This window comes from Macaca thibetana, chromosome 9, assembly GCF_024542745.1.
Source record: "Macaca thibetana thibetana isolate TM-01 chromosome 9, ASM2454274v1, whole genome shotgun sequence".
In the NCBI taxonomy this organism is placed as follows: Eukaryota; Metazoa; Chordata; class Mammalia; order Primates; family Cercopithecidae; genus Macaca; species Macaca thibetana.
In genome coordinates, this window is record NC_065586.1 from 35,484,080 (window position 1) to 35,497,666 (window position 13,587).

The following is a 13,587-nucleotide window of genomic DNA, read 5'->3' on the forward strand; positions in this document are numbered from 1 at the left end:
CCTGGAAATCCCCTGAATCTTAATTTGGTATTTTGCCACCCATCTGCAGTTGACTGTAGTGTGAAATCACACCCTACCTGACTGCAGCCCCACCAGCTGCCATGTCCTGGGTGAGTGTTTTCTAGACATGGGCTCATTTATTTTCACAGCCATCCCAGGAGGTATGAGTGATCCTTACCCTCATATTACAGATAAGGGAATGGAGACACAGAGCGGGGAAGCCCCTTGTCTGAATTTTCTCAGTTAGTGAGCAGCAGAGCTGAGATGCAGTCCCAGCCATCTGTCTCTATAACCTTAGAGCCCCCAGGCCATTGCTTGCTGTAGATCAGTGTAGCGCTAACTTCTGCAGCACTACGTCTTGATGCCTCACTTAACCCATTCTGTATTTTATTTTAGATTTAGGGGGTGCACATGCATGTCTGTTACGTGGGTATATTGCATACTGGTGAGGACTGAGCTTCAACTATATCCATTACCCAAGCAGTGAACATTGCACCCAATAGGTATTTTTGCAACCTTCCCCCTTCTAGAGTCCCCAGTGTCTATTATTTACATCTTTACTGTTTTTTTTTTTTTTTTTCAAGATAGGGTCTTGCTCTGCTACCCAGGCTGGAGTTCAGTGGCATGATCATGGCTCACTGCAGCCTTGATCTCCTGGGCTCAAGTGATCCTCCTGCCTTAGTCTCCTGAGTAGCTGGAAACAGAGATGTGCACCACCCTGCCTGGCTAATTTTAAAGTTTTTTTTTTTTTTTTTTTTTTTTTTTTTTTTTTTTTTTTTGTGGAGGTGGGCTCTCACTATGTTGTCCAGGCTGGTCTCTAACTCCTGGGCTCAAACCATCCTTCTTCCTCAGCCTCCCAAAGTGCTGGGATTACAGGCATGAGCCACTGCTCCTGGCCTATTATTTCCATCTTTTACGTCCATGTGTACCCATTGTTTAGCCCCCACCTGTAAGTGAGAACACGAAGTATTTGATTTTCTGTTTCTAGTTAGTTCATTTAGGATAATGGCCTTCAGCTTTATTCGTGTTTCTGCAAACGGCATGATTTCATGGTTTTTCATGGCTGCACAGTACTTCATGTAAACCCGTTCTTATCAGAAAACTAACACCTGAGTTTAAGGCTTTCTGTGGGGATCCTGACCCGGTTGGAAGCTCTCTAACACGATGTCCCTGCCCCTTCCACATTGAACCCCTAGACAATACCTCCATCAGTGTGAAAATCTGTGTCTGTCCTCGAAATCTCTCCCCCACTATAAGGCAGGCTCACAGCATCACTGCCTTCTCTAGACTTTAGGAGAAATGAGATCTCCTGCTTTCTACATCCAGGTGAAGCAATACCACCTGCATTTTCTTCCTTCTTTTCTTGTTTTAATTGGTATATCATTGTTGTGCATACTCACAGGGTACATGTGATATTTTGATGCCTGTGTACGATGTGTAATGATCGAATCGGGGTAGTAGGGATGTGCATCACTTAACATTTATCTAATCTTTGTGGTGGGAACATTCCAAACTCCTCTTCTAGCTCTTTTGAAATATGTAATAAATTATTGCTAACTACAATTTGCCTACTGTATTATCAAACACTAGAACTTATTCCTCCATCTAACAGTTTTGTGTTTTCTTTCCTTAGGGCCTGTTTTCTGCATTTGTGGTCAGATTAGTTTGCTTTCTCCATATCTTCCTTTGTATCTTCCCTTTTAAAACAGGGAGGCAAAAATTAGACATGATGTCTTTGATAGTCAATCAACCACAGCCAGTTAGAGCTCTGGGCCCATTTTCCAGCTCTTGCATCTCATCTGTGACTGTTCCTTCCCAGCTTCATGCTCACTTTCCAGCGAGGGCATTGGTCCCTGTTCAGTGTGTGAACAGGATCACTCCCTGGGGCTTGCCCAGCATAAAAGGGGGCTTTCCTGAAAGTTTTTTTTTTTTTTTTTACCCTCAAAATATGATGACTTACATTAACCTCTTGAACTTCATTCTGATTTTGTGGAGCCATTTTTGTTTTTGTGTAGCATTTAAAATGTATTGAAACAATACCTTTCTTAGAAACAAAACCTTTCTTAGAAAAGCTTTTGTAAAAGATGTAATCTCATACACACTTTATAAATTACATTATTAATGTGGAAACCTAAATGCAAGTTGCCAAGACTTAAGCTATAAGACTATAAGCTAAGTATAAGTATATATATAAGCTAAAGTATATATGTAAGTATATACTTTCTTGAGCTAACACCTGGTGGATTATCCATTTCCCATCACATTTGCACACACACACACCCAACACAAACATGTCAACACACATACACCCCAATATGCACATCTCAGCACACACACACCAACACCCTCCAACATATACATGTACACGCCAACATACATACACATGCACACACACATGCACATGCATACACATGTATCAATACACATACCAACTCACCTCCAACACACAGACCAATGCACACATACCCAAACACATATATTCACCAACATACACATGTACCCGTGCACACACCAAACACACACCCCTCCAACACAACCCCACACACAATACACACACCAACACACACACACCAACTCCCCTCAAAACACACAGAGCAATAGACACACACACCAAAACATACACACTAATACACACCCACCCCCGCACATGTTGAAATTATACACACACACCCAACACACACATGCGAATTTTTGAGTAAGTTTTCACCTACAAAATCCGGAGTAAATTATAGCAAAATCTATATATTGCTTTGCTTTCTACTATGCTACCAGGGGAAGTGGTGAAAAGTTCAAGAATTTTAGACTTATAACTGAATGGGAAAATACTGGAACAGACAGGGAATTGCTGTATATTGGCATAAAGATAAGCAAATAATTCGGAAAGCTATTGTGCTGTGTTCTACAAGTGTTGGTGTTTTTGTGCCAAAAATTTCCTATTCAAATTTAAGAGTATTCAATGGCCTACACAGAAATATGTTTTTTATTATATAGCTATAATTTGACCATGAGCTTAATATAATAATGTAATAGAGCATTTCTCTGCTGCTTAGAGAGAGAGAATTTTATAGTTACTAAATTACAATCACTGTATTCTCAAGGCACATAAATGAATTCATTACTCAGGACAGATTGAAGCATAGAATACTATTTGAATAATGTAAGCCCTTAAGAATATATTTAATTATTCCTAAAATAAATTTAACATTGATAGGGCTTGTTTTCATGACTGAAAAATTGGGAAGCGTGCAAAGAATATAAATACAGAATTAAAATGAGGCTAAGTATAAGGATATTTGGTTGTTGTTAATTGCTATGCTCAAATAATTTATTTTGCTAATAGGTGTGTCTGTCCATGTGTAGTGTGTGTGTGTATGGCATGTGTATATATGTATTTGTAGTGTGTGCATGTGTGTATGTGTGCATGTTTGTGCATACATATACATGCACTCTACCTGTCTGTGCATGTGTGTGTGTTTGTGCTTTTGCGTGTGTGTGTGTGTGTGTGTGTCTTGTGAAGCTAGCAGCAATGTGAGTTTAGGCATCTGCTCTGGCAATGGGCTCTGCCTCTCTGGATCTTGCAATGTTTTGACACCATCTGACACAGAAGCTTTCTTGCCTGGGGTCTTCTCATTGCATAGACCACATTTTTGTCTCTGGAGTTCTCATGACATTGCTGGTGACACACTGCATTCATGTTCGAACTCTGAAAAAACACTTTTGGTGAGATGAATCCACGTCCAGCTGTTTTCAGATGCAGATGTTTTCTCAGGGTAATCGTTGACTTCTAGCAAGACATCCTGGAGGACAATGGAGGTGAAGAGGAAATGGGACACGAAGGAAACAGGCCTTGTTCCCCAGCCCGCCCACCTGTGTGTTGCCCTGGGCCAGTCGTATCTCATCTCCACAGTTTGTCTCAAGCTTTGCTCATGGTTTTCTATTTTCTGTCCTTCTTACTGTTTTACCTCCCCTAATTCTACTATTATCTATTACCTCCTCAGATCCAAAGGTTTCCACAATATAAGACCGATCCCCCTTCCCCCAGGCCACACTAACAATAGTTTCTCTGTGTCCATCCTAGTGCCAGGCACCGTACTCAGTGCTTACCTATAACATCTCATAGGATCCTTAAGATAACTCCAAGAAGTAGGTGCTATTATTATCTCAACTCTATTGCTTTAGAGAATGAAGTTCAGGTTAAATATTTGCCCACGATCATACAGGGCTGAGACTGGGGCTTCCAACTGTGTCCTGTCTGCATTGCTGCATCACTGTGTCACTGCCCTCTTGGCTCTCTCCTCTGCACAGTTGTAGCATCTACGTTAGAGACGTACCTTTTAATTTCCCGTAACAGCTTATTCGCTCTCTGGATCTTGCTTTCTTTATTTCCCTTGATTGGGTTTCGTCTGTTCTAAGAGACTGTCATCATCCCATGTCTCTTGGCTGGTGAGTTTTGTACACCTTTGCATTTACACCTACTATTTTATTTAATCGTGGCTTGTCCTGAATTCACTATGCTTCACCCCCCTATTTCTTGCTGTCTTTTGTATTCCCCACAACTATTTCATTTCATCTCAGACTATAGGGAGATTCAATTTTATTTCTATTCTTTGCTGGTTTCTTTTGAAGTTATATATATTAAATGCAGAAAAAAAAAATACCTGTCATGCTCTTCGAGAAAAATACAAGAACTTATAACTGAGATCCCATCAACCTTCACACCCATCTGCTATTGTTGCCGTCTTTTAGATTCAACTTCTATTTTGCAATCCTCACAAATGAGATCTTATCAATATTATGTTTGATTGTTTGTATTTCTTATGTGTAGTTTTCTCCACATTTACCAGTTTATTTGCTCACCACTTCTTATTTTATTTTATTATTTATTTATTTATTTATTTATTTTTTGAGACGGAGTCTCGCTCTGTTGCCCAGGCTGGAGTGCAGTGGCCAGATCTCCGCTCGCTGCAAGCTCCGCCTCCCGGGTTTACGCCATTCTCCTGCCTCGGCCTCCCGTGTAGCTGGGACTACAGGCGCCCGCCACCTCGCCTGGCCAGTTTTTTGTATATTTTAGTACGGGGTTTCACCGTGTTAGCCAGGATGGTCTCGATCTCCTGACCTCGTGATCCGCCCGTCTCGGCCTCCCAAAGTGCTGGGATTACTGGCTTGAGCCACCGCGCCCGGCTTTCTTATTTTATTTTTAACTTTTATTTTAAGTTCAGAGGTACATGTGCAGGTTCATTATGTAGGTAAACTCACATCATGGGAGTCTGTTGTACAGATTATTTCATCATCCAAGTATTAAACCTCATATCCATTAGCTATTTTTCCTGATCCTCTCCCTCCTTCCACCTTCCACCTCCTGTAGGCCCTCATGTCTTTTGTTTCCATCAATATGTCCATCTATACTCATTATTTATCTCTCACTTGTAAGTGAAAACATGCAGTACTTGGTTTACTGTTGCTGTATTAGTTTGCCAAGTATAATGGCCTCCAGCTTCATCCATGTTCCTGCAAAGAATGTGATCTCATTCTTTTTTTATAGTTGCATAGTATTGCATGGTATATATGTACCACATTTTCTCTATCCAGCCTACCATTGATGGCTATTTAGGTTGATTCCATATCTTTGCTATTGTGCTTACCCTTTCTTATATTCTAGACTTTCCTTTTGGAATCATTTTTCTTCTTCTGAAAGTTGTTCTATTAGCAGTTTTTCAAGTTTTTTAAAATCTGAAGATGTTGTAGTTATTATTTTGTTCTTGAAGGAGAGGTTTGCGCAATACATCATTCTGTATTAATGGAAAATATCTCGCCTTTTGAAGATATTCCACCCGTTTGTCTTCTATTACTGCCACAGCGAAGTCTGCTGTCTGTCTAATTGATTTGTTGTTGATAGTGGTGATTTATGTTTTCTGTTTGGGTGCCTTTAAGATCTTTTCTCCCTCTCTCTTAAAACTGTTCCTCAGTTTCACTATAAATATTGTTTCCTTTGTGTTTATTTGCTTATTATACTTATTATATTTTCAGTTTCTTTTATTTGTAGATTTATGGCTTTAACTGATTCTGGAAAAATTTTAGCTATTATCTCCTTAAATATTTTTTGTACTCGTCACATTTACTCTTTCTTGCTAAAATTCTAATTAGATGCGTTAGGATTTTGTGTTTTTTCCTCCATGTCTCATAATCTCTTGCATTTTTCCTTCTTTTCCTCTGTGCTATAATTTATTTAGACTTATTTATAATTTATTTAGATTTGAGTAATTCATTTAGATTTATATTCAAGCTTAGCTGAAGCATGGGCTTAATTTTCCAGGATATTTTTTCAGTTCTATTGTCTTATTATCTTACTTATGTTTTTCTTCTTACAATTTAACCTCTGAGCTTCACTGGCATGTATGTATGTGTGAGGCTGAGAATGTTGAAATAAATGCAGCTGTTCTTACTTCAATAATCAGGCATGTGAATACTGGCCCAGATTTTCATCCTATGTAACTCCATGGGAACTCTCTCAGGACATGATTCAGATGACTGACCTTAAACAGCCACCTCCCTGTTCACCCATCAATCATTCACAAATCCATCTGTTTCTGAGTGGGTTACTGCAATTGTACCCAAACACCTAGCATCTATAGTCTCAGGAGAAATGTGTTGCAAACTTCATCAGTGGTCATTTTCTGTAAGGAAATGTTAGTACAGAAAACAAGCTCCTCACAACAAATTCTAAGTATGACTACCATTATCTATACCCACCTCAACCAAACCAGCAACGATGATGATTATGATTTGGATGGCACACAGTGGAACTAGTAGTTTACCCAACAAGAGACATTTTTCTCAAAGTGAAAGAAGTCACTTCACATTTTTTCATCTGCTCACGCCTTAACCATAAATGTGCTTTTGTAATTTTTGCTTTGCCAAGTTTGCTCTGCTTGCCTTGGGTTGCTAAGTAACCAGATTGTTTCCTTCAATCTCCAGTCTGTGTATCTTCATTCAGCAAACGTTTTTGGTTGGAGGTGTGTGTGTGTGTTTAGGTATTTAGGGACAGTAAGGACACAGGAAGAAAGGGTGAATGAGATATGGCTGCTGTCTCCATTTCAATTTCATGATTATGCCACTTCTGATTAGAATTCCATTTTGAGGCTAGGCATGGTGGCTCATGCCTGTGATCCCAGCACTTTGGGAGGCTGAGGTGGTCGGATCACTTGAGGTCAGGAGTTTGAGACCAGCCTGGCCAACATGGTGAAACCCCATCTCTACCAAAAATTAAAACAAAAAAATTAGCTGGGTATGGTGGCGGGTGCCTGTAATCCCAGCTACTCAGGAGACTGAGGCAGGAGACTTTCTTGAGCCCGGGAGGGGGAGGTTGCAGTGAGCCAAGATAGCGCCACTGCACTCCAGCCTGGGTGACAGAGTGAGTGAGACTCCATGTCAACAACAACAACAACAACAACAACAACAACAACAAATAATTCCATTTTGTGAATAAAGTCTAGCCAGAGTCCCAGTCACACCACCACCAACCCCTCCGGACACAGGGAACTCCATTTCTCCAGATGCCGCTGCTTCCTTTTCCTCTTCCATCTCTTTAGCTATGGGGCATCTCATAAGCCTGGGTCTTACTTTCCAGGGCCTCCTGCTGTAATCCACTTGGTTGGGGAAATCATTCACGTTCATGGTTTCACTTTACACTATTGACTTCCAAACATGCCTAACCTAGAGGCTGTATTTCAAATTACTGACTGGCCCTCTTCATCTGGATTTCTTTAGTCACTTCAAGTTCCATAAGTCCAACATCAAAATTATTAACTTCATCTTCAAATTAATCTATCTTCTTTTCCGCTACTGTGCCCCTGGGACGTCTTCCTTTGCTGAACTTCTGTAGCACTTCCTGAATAGTCTGGCACTTCTTTACTTCTTCAATTCTTTTGGAGGTGTTACTATTCTTCCAGGTTCCCTTGTTAGAAATTTGCAGTCATTCAAAACTCTAATCTTCCCTATATTTATTTATTTATTTTTATTTCAAAAGTTTTTGGGATACATGTGGTTTTTGGTTACATGGATGAATTCTATTGTGGTGAATTTTGAGATTTTAGTGCACCTGTCACTCAAGCAGTGTACACTTTACCTAATATATAGTCTTTCATCCCTCACCCCCTCCCACCCTGAGAACATACAGCATTTGGTTTTCTATTCCTGAGTTACTTCACTTAGAATAATAGCCTCCAGCTGTATCCAAGTTGTTGCAAAAGACATTATTTCATTCCTTTTTATGGATAAGTAGTATTCCATGGTGTATATATGCCACATTTTCTTTACCCAGTCATTGGTCAATGGGCACTTAGATTGGTTCCATATCTTTGCAATTGCAGGACTGATTTATTCATAATAAGCATAGTGCCTAGAGCTGGGGATAGTTTTAGGGGCCCATAAAAATGTTTTAATTTCTTTTAAAATATAAATTAAAAAATTTAGGTATTTTTTCTAATATGTAATATTAATATATTCATCTTTGTAGTAATAAAATATATATACAATATTCATTTTTTTCTTTCTTTCTGTTTGTGGAGGAAGGGGCCCATGAAGGCAAAAGTGCCTAACCCTCAATGACTAATCAGTCTTCATATCTTAGTGATTATTCTCTTGTATTTATCCCTTTCCTCTTCATTCTTCTCATTGTGATCAACTTAATCCAGTCCCTCATTGCATTACTTCTGAATGACACCTACTAAGTGCTATTGGAGCCTGTATTAGCCTGTTTTCAAGCTACTAATAAAGACATACCTGAGACTGGGTAATTTATAAAAAACAAGAGGTTTAATGAACTCACAGTTTCACGTGGCTGGGGAGGCCTCACAATCATGGTTGAAGATGAAAGTGACGTCTTACATGGCAGTAGGCAAGAGAGAGTAAGAGCCAAATGAAAAGGGAAACCCTTTATAAAACCATCAGATCTCATGAGCCTTATTCACTACCATGAGAATGGTATAAGGGAAACCCCCCTATGATTCAGTTACCTCCCACAGGGTCCCGCCCACAACATGTAGGAATTATGGAAGCTACAATTCAAGATGAGATTTGGGTGGGGACACAGCCAAACCATATCAGAGCCTGGGGATCATGCAAAGGCTCCTTGACTTATGATGTGGTTCCTTCCCAATAGACCCACTGTCAGTTGAGAACACATTTAATATTCCAATAAATCCATCAAAACATAAAAAATCATAAGTTGAACAGGTCACACAGACAGCAGGTCCTTTATAAAAGCTAAGTAAATCCAAATCTGTCTCACTGACATAAGCAAGAGTAGAAAGAACACTGGCCTTCAAGAATACGACTGGAAATCAAAGATCCTAGCAGTTGTGTTACAGATAAATCTGAGACTTGACTTCTTTACTTTTAAACTGGTTTAATATTTACTCTACCTTCCTTACACTGTAGCTGTGGGTACCAGATGAAACAATGGGATTGAAGTAATTGCATTAATGTTAAGGTGTTCTTCTATGGTAAACAAGCTCTACCTCTGTTTCACTGACTCTTAGATCATGAATGCACACAGATTCCTTCTTCCTTGCTACATTCAAGCCCAGTCTGGCTTTGTGGCTGCCTGTCCCTGAGCCCTGACTCCCTCCCACTCTGTTTCTCACTAAGCTCCCTGGTGCAGATCTCTCAGCCCTCAGCCATCCTCATATCCCATCTCTGCTCCTGGCAACCCCCTTGTTGAAGTGCTTTGTACAGCCACCTCTCATTCTGGAATGCATCCGTAACTCACTCTGTATATTTTCCAACCAGGTTTCATACTCCTTAAGGACAGACACTATTGTCTTTCTTCATCCCATAGAACCTAGAGCAGCACCCTCCATCTAGTTTATGGAATTATTGATTCCCATGCCTTCAGGCGTGCCATTCCTGCAACCACTGTGTCTTGTCCTTCCCAGCCACCTCTCTATAGCCCGCTTATCTCTCAGAGTCCCACTCAAGGCCTGAGTTCCTCCTAAAGCTTTTCCACTACCGTGCCCCGGAGACTCTTCCTTCGCTGAACTTCTATTGCCCTTCCTGAATGGTTTAGCACCTGGTCCCACAGCGTGTGCCTTTCTAGAAGTGAAAGAAGAGAATGTGCTTAGGTAGATGTGTTGTCTGCGTTGTAAAGGGATTAAAAACATTTCGGACTGTTGTATTTTGAGCTCAGTGTCTGTTTTGCATGATTGAAAATGACCACTGTCAGATTCCTTTCAATAAAATGCAACAGAGAAAACATCCAGGTAACTCCAATGTGTATTAAAACTGTATTGATTTTGGTCATTGTTGTTTAGAGAACAGCAGTTTTGGGTTTAAAAGCCACTATGGAAATTAAAATGTAGGCATTGGAGGTCCCAATCCGGCCTTTACTAAGCTGACTACAATATTCTGTGTAATCCATGTGTGGTAACCCAACGCTGCTCCAGGAACCCTGAACCTGACACCTCTCTTCCCTGCCTAATTGCTGTGATGAATTTTCACACTTGTAACGCAATACTTGGCTCCGTGCCATAGTAGAGACCCAAAGTTCTCAAAGCGGCTCGATTCCTGAATAACTAAAGAAATTCACGAGTGACTCGAAGGTGCTGAACGGCCCTTATGGGCAGCAACCGGCTGTTTGGGTTGAATGTGAGATGTCTCGGGATTCCTGACGGTATAGTTCTGGTGCGTGAATTCTTTTTGTGGCATAAGGGAAATATCTAATGACAGCAAATTGCTTATTTTGGACCATTCTTGAGCCTGCTTTTAACATTAGGGGGGAAAAACACACCACATCGGCTAAGTAAAGAGCCAGATGAGGAGTTTCGTTGCAGCCTGGGTCCGAGGGGATGCCTGCCGCCCACCTCAAGCCTGGAATCCGGAACCGGCAACGCCGCTGGCTGATGGGTGAGCCATACAGGATGTGCTACCCCCAGGGAATGCGTACTGCCTGTTTTGGAGTCTGCAAAACCTGGGGACTGGGAAGGAAGTGCAATGGAAACAGATCATCTCCTGATTCGACTGTAGGTGACCATTGATTTACTGTAGTTTGGGGACACTTAAACATTTTAAGTAGCAGGGCAGTGCGTTTGTGTAAATGGGCAGCCTAAAAACATAGGTATAACTCCCCCATTTGTGGATACCTTTTAAAATAACCAGTTCTCTTGTCTCTTCCTCCATCCCTCCCAGCCTCTCTCTCTCTTTATCTCTATCACTGTCTCTGATATGTACACGTAACAGAAACCTAAAGAAATTTCTGCTAAACATCGTCCAATGGGCTTAGAATGCAAAGAACAAAACGAAATGAAACAAAACAAAAACCAGACATAATAATGACCCTACTCCAGAGAGAGCTGTGGCTCTTTGAAAAGTAAGAGGAGGAGGGGCACCCGCCGTGGCTGACTGAGAACTCCTGCCGTGGAAAGGTACAAGGGTCCTCATCCAGGCCCAAGCAGTAAAAGGAAATGGGCTGAGTGGACTTCAGGACGTCCAATTCTCCAGCTTTTCTTGAACTCTGTGAACCAGTAGGCTTAGGATCCCAACTGTTTTGTTTTATTTATTTATTTATTTATTTATCTATTTATTTAGAGACAGTGTCTCGCTCTGTCACCCAGGCTAGAGCTCAATCGTGGCTCAGTGCAGCCTCAACCTCCTGGGTCCAAGTGATCCTCTTGCATCAGCCTTCTGAGTAGCTGGGATTATAGGCACATGCCACCATGCCTGGCTAATTAAAAACAATTTTTGTTTTGGTAGAGATTTCTTCTTGCTATGTTTCCCAGGCTGGTCTCAAATTCCTGGGCTCAAGTGATCCTCCTGTCTCAGCTTCCAAAGTAGCTGAGACTACAGGTGTGTGTCACCGCACTGGCTCTCAACTATGTATTAGACCTCCTTGCTTGATTCTAATATGATTGCTACATAAATCAGAGACCTGGATGGCAGAGAGGCCTTCCTTTGGGGATCTATCTGTTTCATATAGAGATGAGGCAGGCTTCTAGCAGGGGGTCTGCTGAACCATTCTCTGTAAGGTGGCCATTCTGCTGGGATTCACAGCAGAGCATCTACCTTCCAAGTTACAGTAGAAAATAAGAAAGACAAAAACAAAGCCTCCTTTCCCCCAGCAAAATCAGTTTGTAGTGACTTAATTTTCTTTATATTTTTCTTCGACTTTGGACTAAGAGTTGCTTTGTGAATTTGAGACACCATCAAGCTTGACTTCTATTGGAGCTTGATATCAAATGATAGTTCGTATCACTATCAGCGTTTTCTAGAGCAAGTATTCCGAAATTGGTATCTCCCTATAAATGAAAGTAACATGGAATAAGCATCCACCTATACGTTTAAAAAAAATGAATATTTGAAGTAGCTGTATTTCTCTGAGAAAGAGAAGAAACAAGAAATTCAATGGAGGCAGCGAATAGATTGGTAATGGAGGAAAATCAAACCAGTGACATAGAAAGCAAACTTGAAGAATGTTAGGAGAACAAATAGGAAAAATGTCAAAGGATGAAAATATAAGAGAGAAAATACAGAGGGCAGTTATCAGGGGTGCAGTCAATGTACGGGTGATAGACTTACTGGTAAAACAGAACACATTTAACATCAATAATAAGAAAACATTAAAACAGTAAATACCAGAAGAATACTTCACCCTCTACAGAGAACTTTGAAGGGGAATATGGAGACATGGTGGGGCAGAGACTGTTAACTGTCTCTCAGTATTCATTCTCCCCTTCTTCCTTTTAGTGACAGAAACTTTTATCTGGGCAAATGGCCTCCCAGCTGAAGATTGCATTTCACAGGCTTGCTGGGGCTTGGGTGTGGCCGTATGACTAAGTGCAGGCTAGTGGAATGGGAGAGAAATGATGTGTGGAACTTCAAGTCATTCTCTTCAAGATGAAGCTGCTTGGGTGGGTGCTCTCATTTGTTCCCTCAGATTGGAATATGAGGATGTCAGCCTAGGCAGTTAGGCGATCAGTACCCAAGGAGATGGTGGGGCTGAACACCAAAGGGCCATGGGTCCCTGGGTCACTCTGTGCTGCTGAGTTTCCTAGCAAGTCTTGATTGCTTCTTCTGGACTTTTGCATATATGAGAAATAGACTTCTGCCTTGTCTGAACCCATAATACCTTGTTACGGTATTATAGACTGTGCTGTAGCTGAAATATGCATGCCTTGTGCATACAAACAACTTGTGAATCATGAATGATGTCAAAGAAAGACTTCTCTGTAAAATGGAGCAACTCAATAGCCCAACACATGGTTTAGTAGCAATTGGACATCATAGGCAAAATATAATTCTTGACCTAAACCCTACACTTTATGCAAAAATTAACTCAAAATGGATCACACACTTAAATGTAAAAGGTAAAACTCTAAGAGTTTTAGAGAACAACAAAGGCAGTCTTTGGAACTCAGGGCTAGGCAAAGACCCTATAGATACCACACCAAAGCACAATCCATACAAGGGAAATTTGATGTTGTGCTGCATCAAAATTAAGAATGTTTACTTTGTGAAAGTCTATGTGAAGAGAGTAAAAAGACAAACCGCAGGCTGACGGAAGATATTTGCAAACCACAGGTCTGACAAAGGAAT